The sequence below is a fragment of the Bombina bombina genome, chromosome 1 (assembly GCF_027579735.1).
Source record: "Bombina bombina isolate aBomBom1 chromosome 1, aBomBom1.pri, whole genome shotgun sequence".
NCBI classification, from domain to species: domain Eukaryota; kingdom Metazoa; phylum Chordata; class Amphibia; order Anura; family Bombinatoridae; genus Bombina; species Bombina bombina.
The window spans coordinates 958581256-958593838 of record NC_069499.1 but is presented as its reverse complement, the minus strand read 5'-3'; the positions used below and the strand labels follow the sequence as shown (position 1 = coordinate 958593838).

Below are 12583 nucleotides of genomic sequence, written 5' to 3'. Positions count from 1 at the left end.
AGGGAACCATACCTTGCAGTCCGTATTGTTTGGTGTTTGCTAATTGCTCTAATTAACTGTTTCACTGCTGAACCACTCACAAGACTGGTCATAGAGGAAATACTGGTAGCCACCAATAACTTGCTAGGTCCCAGTAGTGCTAGGCTGCACTGCAGCAGGGTTAAACACATTGGCATCAATCACAAGGTTTTTTCTATCACAATAGCGGGTATTCTGCAGTTTCCCGCACTCGCAAACATGTTTTCAGATCCTCAATAAAAGTCCTATTTCTCCAATGGGGCCAAAAATTTCTTGGTGATCACAATCTTATTTTGAGTCCCTTTTTAACACCTTTTAAATGCCAGTTTTTCGCTTTTCGAATTTGATACCTCTAGGACACTTAATAAGTCCTCAAAAGGGCATTTTGGACATCTTTAAACCTATTTAATAGCTTTTTGAAAACAGTCTATTATCTTGCTCAAAACGCTTGAAATGGCAACAGGAGACATTCTAGAGTTTAATTGACAAACATGGTATCAATTCATGAAAGCTCCATTCATCCCTATTGGAGAGGCTGAATACATTTACATGTGTATAGAGGATCTACAAAAAAAGTCACCTCAGGACCCCAATATCTACAAATGGTATTTTATTTTAAAATTTGATTATAAGTCCCATTTGCACTGTTGTGATTGTCACTAACAGTACTGTTTTCTTTATTATTGCATTATTGAACTCGCGGTCACAAATGCTCTTTCAAGGAGCAAGCACTTTGAAACACACTTTATGAACGAGTTTGGACATTCATCGAGATGCGTCCCCTATAAAAACCTGGTCACAAAGGTGAAATCTTCTTTAAAGGGATATAAAACCCACATTCTTCCATGATTTAGACAAAGCATGAGATTTTAAACAACTTTCCAATTTACTTCTATTATATAATATTTTTTGTTCTCTTAGTGTCCTTTGTTGAAATGGATACCTAGGCAGGCTCCGGAGCTGCTGATTGATGGTTGCACATATATGCCTCATGTTATTGTCTCACCTGATGTCTAGCTCCCAGATTAGAATGGCTTTTTCTTCAACAAAGGATATCAAGAGAATGAAGCAAATTAGAAATTCTCTATCTTAACCATGAAAGATAAATGTTGGATTATATGTTCCTTTAAGGGTCTTCTAGGCAGAAACAATGTAGAAATGCAGCGGGTTCATGATTTACAGTTAAAAGAATGTGAAAATCCACCAAAGAAATTATTATAAATCCTTTGCATAGAAACCCATAGTCGCCATCTTGTTTTCAGTTCATGCCACATCAGAAAAGATGCAATCAGATGATTTAGCAGTGGTGCGAATATAAATGGATTACAAAACATTCCTTTGAAAGTCATGATTTTGTGATCCCCTTTTAAAACCCGATTTTAAAGACAAGAGCACTGTTAGTGAAAATCACGACAGTGTGAATGAGACTTACAATTAAATATTACCATTAAAATTAAAAACACACAATTTCTAGATGTTGGGGTCTTGAGTCTATAGAAGTATGCCCATAAGCAATCCTATGGTTATGGAGTATTGAAGTTGTATTCTGATTACCTCATATGTAAAAGATGTATTTTCCTTACAGAGTGAATTTTTTATTTCATGATTTAGATATAGCATGCAATTTTAAGCAACCTTCGAATTTACTCCTATTATCAATTTTTTTCGTTCTCTTGGTATCTTTATTCGAAAAGTAGGAATGTAAGCTTAGGAGCCGACCCATTTTTGGTTCAACACCTGAGTAGCTCTTGTTGATTGGTGGCTAAATGTAGCCAAAACTCAGCAAGCAACACCAGGGTGCTTTTAACCAAAAACGTTTTGCCGGACAGATAGCTCAGCATGCTAAAGCACTGTGGCTGAGCTCTTGAGTAACCCAATGGTTGCAGGTTCGATCCCTGGCGAGGTCCACTAAGCCTTTCATCCTTCTGAGGATGATAAAATGAGCAGTGCCTTGAGACCCTAACGGGTGATTAGCTGCACTTTACAAGTACCTAGGGTTGCCACCTCAGCCATGTTTTCCTGGACACTTATGAGTTACACATGCTGCAGGGTGTGCATGGAGGAACATGTATTGTGTTTCTGGACAGCACTATACTTTTTCCCCCCTGCACACCCTGCAGCATGTGTAACTTATAAGTGTTCTGTATTTTAAGGGACAGGTGGCAACCCTACAAGTACCCAATACATACAAGGAAAGGATATTGCATTGTGATCACTGAAGAAACTCACTAACCAAATAGGTTGGAAAGCCAAAAGCCTTTTCGTGAGCAAATCACAGATAGATTGTGATCAATGCAATAGTTATTAAAATGTTCTAACGCATAAGAGAATTTTCTTTTTGAACTTTTATGTCCATTTAAGTTCATGGAAATGGTTAGATGCTTAATTGCTGATTTTGGATTTTTTGCCTTTTAACAGAATGTGTGATTGCACTAGTGTTGCTATGACAACTTACAACACTTCCAGTATGATGTATAATTAATTAATAATTATTTTACTGCTCATTAAGATTAGGGCAGCAGCAGCTAATTAAAAAATACTAACAGTAAGATCACATATGTCCTTTAAGAGCTTGTACAAAATAAACAATATGCATAAGGCACTTTTATTTATTCAACAATGCTTGGCCAAAAACAGAAAGAAAAAAAAATCCAATGCTTTCATATTAAAAATCTATCTTTTCTGGTGCTCATTTTAATAACTTTAAATCAGTTTTTTTCTACGGCACACTGGGAACATACATGGCTATTTGGAACTATATTTGAGAACTTTTCTCATTATAAATAATTCTTATTATTCCTGTTTTACAACTTTTATTTTCAATGTGACAAAAGTTTTTTTTGTACATATATTGTCTTTTTTTCTTAAATACTTTTTTTTGAAATATGTGTTTATAAATATATACTATATATATATATATATATATATATATATATATATATATATAATATATAATCTCGTTTATAATGCGCCTGTCACCGTCGTTGGTTGTGCGCGCAGCTAAAAGAATGTACACTACGCACGCAGCAAAATGAAGCATTTAACTAAAAAAACCTAACCACCCGCACGAAATATTGACAAAAAAACCTAACTGCTGAAAACGAAGTATTAACATAAAAAAACCGCCCGAACGAAGTATTAACAAAATCCTAACCAACCGATCGAAATAATAACAAAAAACCTAACCGCCCGTATGAAACAATAATAAAAAAACTTAACCGCCCGCACAAAGTATTAACAAAAAAAAACATAAATGCCCGCAGGAAGTATTAACAAAAAAACACCTAACCGCCCGCATGAAGTATTAACAAAAAAAACTAACCGCCCACAAGAAATATTAACAAACACCTAACCTAAAATGTACCTCTAAACCACCAACCCCCACATTGCAAAATAATAAAGTAATTAACCCCTAATCAACAAATTTAAATATTAACCCTTAAACCGCCAAACCCCCACAACACAATGTCAGGAAATAGGTGAGTGACATTATGTAATATATATATATATATATATATATATATATATATATATATATTTACATACATACATACATACATACTGTATATGATGTAGAGAAATAATTAATTTGTATATGAAAATCTGGCTAATGTAAGTTGCATTAAATTCTAAAATCAGACTTTTCAGCCCAGACCCCTCTCTGCACTCAATATACAGACTGCGTTTTGATGTATTTCTAAATAACTCAATTAAAACAATTGCCCTGATACCTAATTCAGTATGCCCCGTGTAGACAACAGAGGTTCAGTCTGAACTGATATTTGAATATACAAAAATTCTCAGGGAATGTGGCCCTTATCATCAAAGTGTTAATTTTCTCTAGTAAGTGAAGAGAAAAAAGGCTTGATGCATATATTGAAGCCAATTAATATGGGTGCAGTATACTCACTCCATAAGATGAATCTTTACAGCTGAAAGGGAACGTAGAGTCAAATGGCAAGAGTCCACAGGTTCCTGGAGTCAAATACTGAATTTTCAGGTTTATCCAAAAGTGGACTATAAATGAATAGAGACCCAAATGACAAAAGTATCCAGTGTATAATTGAAAAATAATGAGCAAATAAAACCTTTTATCCTTTGTTGAAAGATTGTCAAGATCTTGTTTTGCTGTGCTGAGCTGGAATCTCCTTATTTATGGAGTAAGTTACTACATTTTTTTTCAGTTATACACTGGATACTTTTGTCATTTGGGTCTCTATTCATTTATAGTCCACTTTTGGATAAACCTGAAAATTCAGTATTTGACTCCAGGAACCTGTGGACTCTTGCCATCTGACGCTACGTTCCCTTTCAGCTGTAAAGATTCATCTTATGGAGTGAGTATACTGCACCCATATTAATTGGCTTCAATATATGCATCAAGCCTTTTTTCTCTTCACTTACTAGAGAAAATCATTCAATAGACCAGCGCCATCTACTACTACTATCTATCTATACACAGTCACAAGGGAGAGACTGCAAGAAGGCTGCGTTCTGACCTAAAGGAGAGTATCAGTTCTTAGTTCATTTGTACAGAATATTGTGTGTTTTTTTCCATCTTGCACCTCTGTATATTGTTTTCCTTTTTGTGTTAATTAAACTATGCTGAGTTCAAATACACGAAGCTCAGACCTACGTCTATGGAATATAGCAGGAGAAACTTAAGAAAGTATATTTAACCCTGTGTAAGCTAGAATCTATACAAGGATTTAAATCTTAAAACTTAAATATATATTAGATAAGTGTCTGCTTTATTGAGTGGTTAGCTGCATTGGTGAATGTAAAATGTTTAACTGTGTCAGAATTAAACAACATTTGTTTTTGTTTTTCAGAATCTGGTGTGAAAATGAGGTTTTGAAATAAATACATACTAGATAAATTGTCCTATGACCATAATCATGTATATCTATGGTGATATTGGTTCCAACAAAATTCTATTGCAGGTATGTATGGAATATATAGATATGCTAAAAAATGCAATGTAATACGTAGATATGGAATGATATGATTCTATCAAAATCAAATAATAGTATAACTAATTATCAACTGATATACAAATAAATTCAAATATACATATATCTATATTGAATTATAACTACAGATCCACTCATAGAAATATGACTTTTAAATACATATTTTAAAATATTATAATTAGGAAATATATACCATATGTATATATATATATATATATATATATATATATATATATATATATATATTCTAAGTGTACCCATGTTTAGTCTCAAAAATACGAGCTCAGTTATATTAGATGGGCCATATACTGAACAGATAGTTTAATAATATGAGGAAATAATAAATATATTGAATATAAATTTAAGAAAATATATTTATCTGTAGTAGTATTTGCTAATGAAACTACATTCCGTTGCCTATTGTCCCCCGGTGTTCAATACGAGAATGGCAACCAAAGGGTATTTTAAATTGTCAGGGGATTTAAAAATACCATATGCATTTCCAAGGGCCAATGAGAGATAAGCTCAGACTAAAAGGGCTTACCCAGAGAATTTCCATTGGATGATTTAGAATTGAAGGTGGAGTCGGTCAGAGACAAAAAGACTAAGCAAAGAAGAGAAGAGACACAAAAACACACTTTAGTTTGGGGCCTGGTATGGAATAACTCTCTGTGTTTGTTTGCAAAAATACCTTCACCTATGACTTTGGAAAACTCTGATTAAAAAAAAGTGAACTCTCATATTGGTTACTGGTAATGTATTAGCGGTTGTTTTATATTTTTTATGTTTTAAATCAAAGATATTCTTTATTGCTGTGGTTTAATTGTAGCTCTGATTTAAAAGGGTATTTTGTATTTATAAATTAACATTGCATAGACTAGGGTATCTTAGGTAAGAATAATTATACTCAAAATTAAGTAATTTGACCATTGAGAATGAGAGAGATTTTGTATTTTATACTTATAAATTAATTTTCTTATTTACTGTGATATATTTTAAAAATTGCATTTATTATTGTGGTTAAATCTCTGGTTGATTATTTGAAGCACTAAAAGACTACTGTGGGCCAAATAGTTTATTCATATTTTTCTGGAAGTTCTATAAGATTTATTGAGATTTGGTAAGATGTGTGTTGAAATATTTGGTTATATTGTTAACTAAGCATTGTTAAGTTAGTAGTCCATATTTTGGTATTGGAGTAAGTGTTGCTGGTTAAATACAAATTGTTCTTGTAAAATTCATGTGGGATATTTGTTAAGTGATTCATTTTGAGTTAAGGTTAATTTATAGAAATATTGTGCCCATACATGGGATAATAGACTATATCTATTGAATAGTCATTAATCTAAATATCTCTATAGCCTGCTTTATATTTGAATATTGTATTGATGCACTGATAGATATAACAGGTCATAGGTGATATTCAGCTACTACATAAATATAATCAAGGTGTATATAAAGATTAACTGATCAGAAATTAGAAATATTTTATATCGAGATTAAATATAAATTTTTTTGATTGGATCAGCCAATAGGATTGAACTTCAATCCTATTGGCTGATTGCATCAGTCAATAGGATTTTTTCTACCTTAATTCTGATTGGCTGATAGAATTCTATCAGCCAATCAGAATCTAAGGGACGCCATCTTGGATGACGTCACTTAAAGGTACCTTCATTCTGTTTTAGTCATCGCCAGAAGAGGATGCTCCGTGTCGGATGTCTTGAAGATGGACCCGCTCCGCGCCGGATGGATGAAGATAGAAGATGCCGTCTGGATGAAGACTTCTGCCCATCTGGAGGACCACTTCTGCCCGGCTTGGATGAAGACTTCTGCCCGTCTGGAGGACCACTTCGCCCGGCTTGGATGAAGACTTCTGCCCATCTGGAGGACCACTTCTGCCCATCTTGGATGAAGACTTCTGCCCATCTGGAGGACCACTTCTGCCCAGCTTGGATGAAGACTTCTGCCCGTCTGGAGGACCACTTCGCCCGGCTTGGATGAAGACGTCTCCCGGTAAGTCGATCTTCAGGGGGTTAGTGTTAGTTTTTTTTAAGGGTGTATTGGGTGGGTTTTATTTTTTAGATTAGGGTTTGGGCAGCAAAAGAGCTAACTGCCCTTTTAAGGGCAATGCCCATCCAAATGCCCTTTTCAGGGCAATGGGGAGCTTAGGTTTTTTTAGATAGTATTTTATTTGGGGGGTTGGTTGTGTGGGTGGTGGGTTTTACTGTTGGGGGGGTTGTTTGTATTTTTTTTACAGGTAAGAGCTGATTACTTTGGGGCAATGCCCCACAAAAGGCCCTTTTAAGGGCTATTAGTAGTTTAGTTTAGGCTAAGGGGGGTTATTTGGAGGGGGGGCTTTTTTATTTTAATAGGGCTATTAGATTCGGTGTAATTAGTTTAAATTTCTGTAATTTGTTTATTATTTTCTGTAATTTAGTGGGGGGGGGGTTGTACTTAAGCTAATTTAATTAATTGTATTTAATTTAGTTAATTTATTTAATTATAGTGTAGTGTTAGGTGTTATTGTAACTTAGGTTAGGTTTTATTTTACAGGTAAATTTGTATTTATTTTAGCTAGATAGTTATTAAATAGTAACTATTTAATAACTATTCTACCTAGTTAAAATAAATACAAACTTGCCTGTAAAATAAAAATAAACCCTAAGAAAGATACAATGTAACTATTAGTTATAATGTAGCTAGCTTAGGGTTTATTTTATAGGTAAGTATTTAGTTTTAAATAAGAATAATTTAGTTAATGATAGGAATATTTATTTAGATTTATTTAAATTATATTTAAGTTAGTGGGTGTTAGGTTTAGGGTTAGACTTAGGTTTAGGGGTTAATAACTTTAATATAGTGGCGGCGATGTTGGGGCGGCAGATTAGGGGTTAATAAATGTAGGTAGGTGGCGTCGATGTTAGGGATGGCAGATTAGGGGTTAATAATATTTAACTAATGTTTGTGAGGGGTTAATATGTTTATTATAGTGGCGTTGATGTTGGGGGCGGCAGATTAGGGGTTAATAAGTGTAGGTAGGTGGCGGCGACATTGGGGGCAGCAGATTAGGGGTTAATAAATATAATGTAGGTGGCGGCAATGTTGGGGGCAGCAGATTAGGGTTTCATAAGTATAATGTAGGTGGCGGCGATGTCCGGAGCTGCAGATTAGGGGTTAATAAGTATAATGTAGAGGTCGGGGTGGCAGATTAGGGGTTAATAAGTGTAAGATTGGGGGTGTTTAGACTCGGGGTTCATGTTAGGGTGTTAGGTGTAGACATAAAATGTGTTTCCCCATAGGAATCAATGGGGCTGCGTTACTGAGTTTTACGCTGCTTTTTGGCAGGTGTTAGACTTTTTCTCAGCCGGCTCTCCCCGTTGATTCCTATGGGGAAATTGTGCATGAGCACGTTACACCAGCTCACCGCTGACTTAAGCAGCACTGGTATTGGAGTGCGGTAAGGAGCAAAATTTTGCTCAACACTCACTTCTAGTCTTTTAACGACGGGTTTGAAAAAACTCATAATACCAGTGCTGTAGGTAAGTGAGCGGTGAGACAAAACTGCTCGTTAGCACCGCATAGCCTCTAATGCAAAATTCGTAATCTAGGTGTACCTAATTACACTATTAACCCCTAAACCTTAAAAAAACTCCACAACATCAACTACCTAATTAGAATAGTAACTAAAACTAATCACTAAGCCCTCTAATCTAAAACTCCATAAATTAACCCCAATTATTTTACAATATTTAAGTTTAAATAAAAAAAAACTAAAATTACAAAAAATACAAAAATCTAAAATTACTGAAAAAAATAAACGTAATTATCCAAAATAAAAATTTTCAAACTTAAATTAATACCCCTATAAAAAGCCCCCTCAAAATAAAAACACCCCCAATCTAACACTAAACTACCAATAGCCCTTAAAGGGGCTTTTTGTAGGGCATTGCCCAAAGTTAAACAGCTCTTTTACCTAAACAAATTACAAAGTACCCCCTAACAGTAAACCCCCCACCTAACCAACCCCGCAAAATAAAAAAAACAAAGTCTAAAAAAACCTAAGCTACCAATTACCCTTAAAGGGGCATTTGTATGAGCATTGCCCTTAAAGGGCAATCAGCTCTTTTGCTGCCCTTTAAAATAAAAAAGTCATAATCTAAAAAAAACACTAACACTAAACTACCAATAGCCCTTAAAAAGGCCTTTTGTAGGGCATTGCCCTAAAGCAATCAGTGCCTTTAACCTAAATAAAGTACTAATTGACCCCTAAAAGTAACCCCCCTTACCCACACAATCCCCCAAAATAAAAAACCTAAGTCTAAAAAAACCTAAGCTACCCATTGCCCCTAAAAGGGCATTTGTATGGGCATTGCCCTAAAAAGGGCAATCAGCTCTTTTGCTGCCCATTAAAAAAAAAAAAAATCCATAATCTAAAATATATATATATATATATATGTAAATGCCACTTTAGGGGCAATGGGTAGCTTAGGGTGTTTAGACTTAGGTTTTTGTTTTATTTTGGGGGGGTTGTGTGGGTGGGGGGGTTTACTTTTAGGGGGTACGTTGTAATTTCTTTTTAGGTAAAAGAGCTGTTTAATTTATGGCAATGCCCTACAAAAGGCCCTTTTTAAGGGCTATCGGTAGTTTATTGTTAGATTAGCTGTTGTTTTTATTTGGGGGGGGGTTATTTTTTTAGGGGTATTTTTTTTTTTCATAATTTTGTTTATTTTTCTCAGTAATTATAAATAGACTGCCCTCTGGGCAGGCTTATCGCCTAGTAAATATCTATACTATAATGGCGTTTGTAACGCGTCCGTCGCCAGTTGTGCACCTATCCTCAATGGAGTGTTCGATGCACGAGGCAGCCAAAAGAATGTTGGCTGCCGCACGCAGCCAACAGAATCCACCTGGATGCAGCGTAGGCAAACAAAGCAGCATAAAAAAAAACAAAAAAACATAACCACCCGCACAAAGTATTAATAAAAAAACTAACCCTTATACCGTTAACTCCCCACAACGCCAACTAAATAAATGACAATATTAACCCCTAAATCGCCAAACCCTACAACTCCAACTACCTAATTATACTATTAACCCATAAACCATCAACCACCACATCGTAATAAATCTAATTAACCTATTAACATATTAACCCTTAAACCGCCAAACCCCCACATCACAATAAACCTAATTAACCTATTAACCCCTAAACCGCCAAACCCCCATATTGCAATAAACCTAATTAACTTATTAACTCCTAAACCACCAACCCCCCACAACCAAATAACTAATTTAATTACTAAGCCCCCTAACCTAACACCCCCCCTAAATTAACCCCTATTACATAAACTAAGTTACAATTAAAATAAAAAATCCTAACATTAGTTTAAAAATAAAACCTAACATTAAATTACAAAAAATGAAACTAAAATTAAAAAAAATTAAAAAAAGTCTAGAAGTACAGAAAAAATAAACAAAATTATCAAAAATAAAAAAAATAAACCTAAACCCTATGAAAATAAAAAAGCCCCCAAAATAAAAACACCCCCCTAATCTAAACTAAACTACCAATAGCCCATAAAAGGGCCTTTTGTAGGGAATTGCCCTAAGTTAAACAGCTCTTTTAAATTTAAAAAATAGTAAGTCTACCCCCCAACAGTAAAAACCCCCACCACCAATTTACCCAAAATAAAAAACCTAACACTAAAAAAAACTAAACTACCCATTACCCCTAAAGGGGCATTTGTATGGGCATTGCCCTTAAAAGGGCATTCAGCTCTTTTACTGCCCTTAAAAGGGCATTCAGCTCTTTTACAAGCCCATTAAATCCCTAATCTTAAAAATAAAAAAAAAGCCTAAGTCTAAACCCCAAATAGGTACTCACCATTCCTGAAGTCTGGCGGAGAAGGTCTTCTTCCAGGCGGTGAAGTCCTCTTGGAGGCGGCAATATCTACTTCCAGTGCGGAGACCTCTTCTATCTTCATCCAGGACCAAGCCGGCGTGGAGTGGAGGTGACTGCGGAACAGAAGACCAGCGACCACGAAGCCATCGAGTGTGGAGATCCTCTTTGTACGATCGTCACCACACACTGTAGATGGAATGCAAGGTACCTTTGAAGTCAGCCAATCGGATGAGAGCTACTTAAATCTTATTGGCTAATTTGAACAGCCAATAGGATTTCAGTAGCTCTAAAATTGAATGGAAGGTATCGTATTCAATTTGGGGTACCGTGCATTCCTATTGGCTGAAATTTTGAAATCAGCCAATAGGAATGCAAGGTACCCAAAATTGAATACGGTACCTTCCATTCAATTTTTAGTGTATGACAGAGATCCGATAAATAGGAGCCTCCATGTCACTGAGGACCACTGCCGCTGAAGACCGCCGCTGAGGACCACCGCTGAGAACCGCTGCTGAGGACCGCCGCTCCAGATCTGCGCATAGTGGAAGACCGCTCCACACCTCCGCTCCGCGTCGCCTTCGCTCCGGATGAAGATAGAAGATGATGGAGCCACCTGGAAGAAGACCTTCACCGCCGGACTTTGGGAACAGTGAGTACCTATTTGGGGCTTAGTCTTAGGCTTTTTTTATTTTTTTGGGGTGGCTTTTTTTTAGATTAGGGTTTTTTGGGCTGTAAAATAGCTGATTGCTCTTTTAAATGAAATAATTTTTATTACCCACGTTCCCAAACCCAAAACAACAGGGAAAATACAGACATTAAATCCTGTAGGTACATCTAATAGTAGAAAATAATCAGTTCATAGGGAAGAAAAATGTTTCGTTAGAGTCCTTCATATAACGAGGGAGGCCTCTAGGTATAGAGGCTCCTCTTAGTCTTTCTGTATGATTTTCCAAGTGTCTGAGAGAGGTTAAATACCGATCAACAGCTATAGAATAAGCCATATCAGTCTCTATCGGGCCTCTCAACCTTCTTGTGGGGTGGGATTGGTTTTTCTTTAAAGTCTCCTGAGCTATATTATTGTCCAGTTGCCATCACAGCATCTTTAGTAGGAGACTTGCAGGAGTGGGGGGTAATATAATGAACAAAGAAAACGTCCAACTTTAACCAATCTCAGTGACAGTTTCTAAAGGATCCTGGTTTTAACCAATCTGAGAATGATCAATAATACATAACAATTTGTTAACATAACACAAAAGAATAACAGGTAACAATAATTGCACGAAATACATATAGTGGTTGGAGCTCGGCAATGTGCTCTATATCTCCAAGCTCTTGTCTGAAAATCATGTGCCCCTCCAACCTTTCAACTAAGCTATCTAGCTTTATGTGTCCACCACTTTTCTGCTGTCAAAACCTTTCATTAAGGCTCCCCTTTGCTGCTTCCCCTCAGTCTCCCGCCTCTGCGCTGCGAGTCGTTTTATTATTATCTACTAGTATCCAATAAAACCATACTTTTTGGAATGTGGATTCTGTGCTCTGAATGAATGCCGCTGACTCATACATTTTATAAACCAGTTGGATCTTATTCAAAACTTCTGACCAGGATGGAATCTCTGTTTTCCAGTACTTGGCTATAACTGTTCTTGTGGTGGTGCATAGAATTCTAATAAAGGTGTTAATGTCTTTG

The 12583-nt window shown here is 35.8% G+C and overlaps 1 protein-coding gene across 1 annotated transcript in view; it reads right to left on the bottom strand.

The window, feature by feature from the left end:
- Window positions 1-12583, bottom strand: part of ZNF831 (zinc finger protein 831) — a 303222-nt gene that overhangs the window by 195760 nt on the left and 94879 nt on the right. The window lies entirely within an intron of this gene.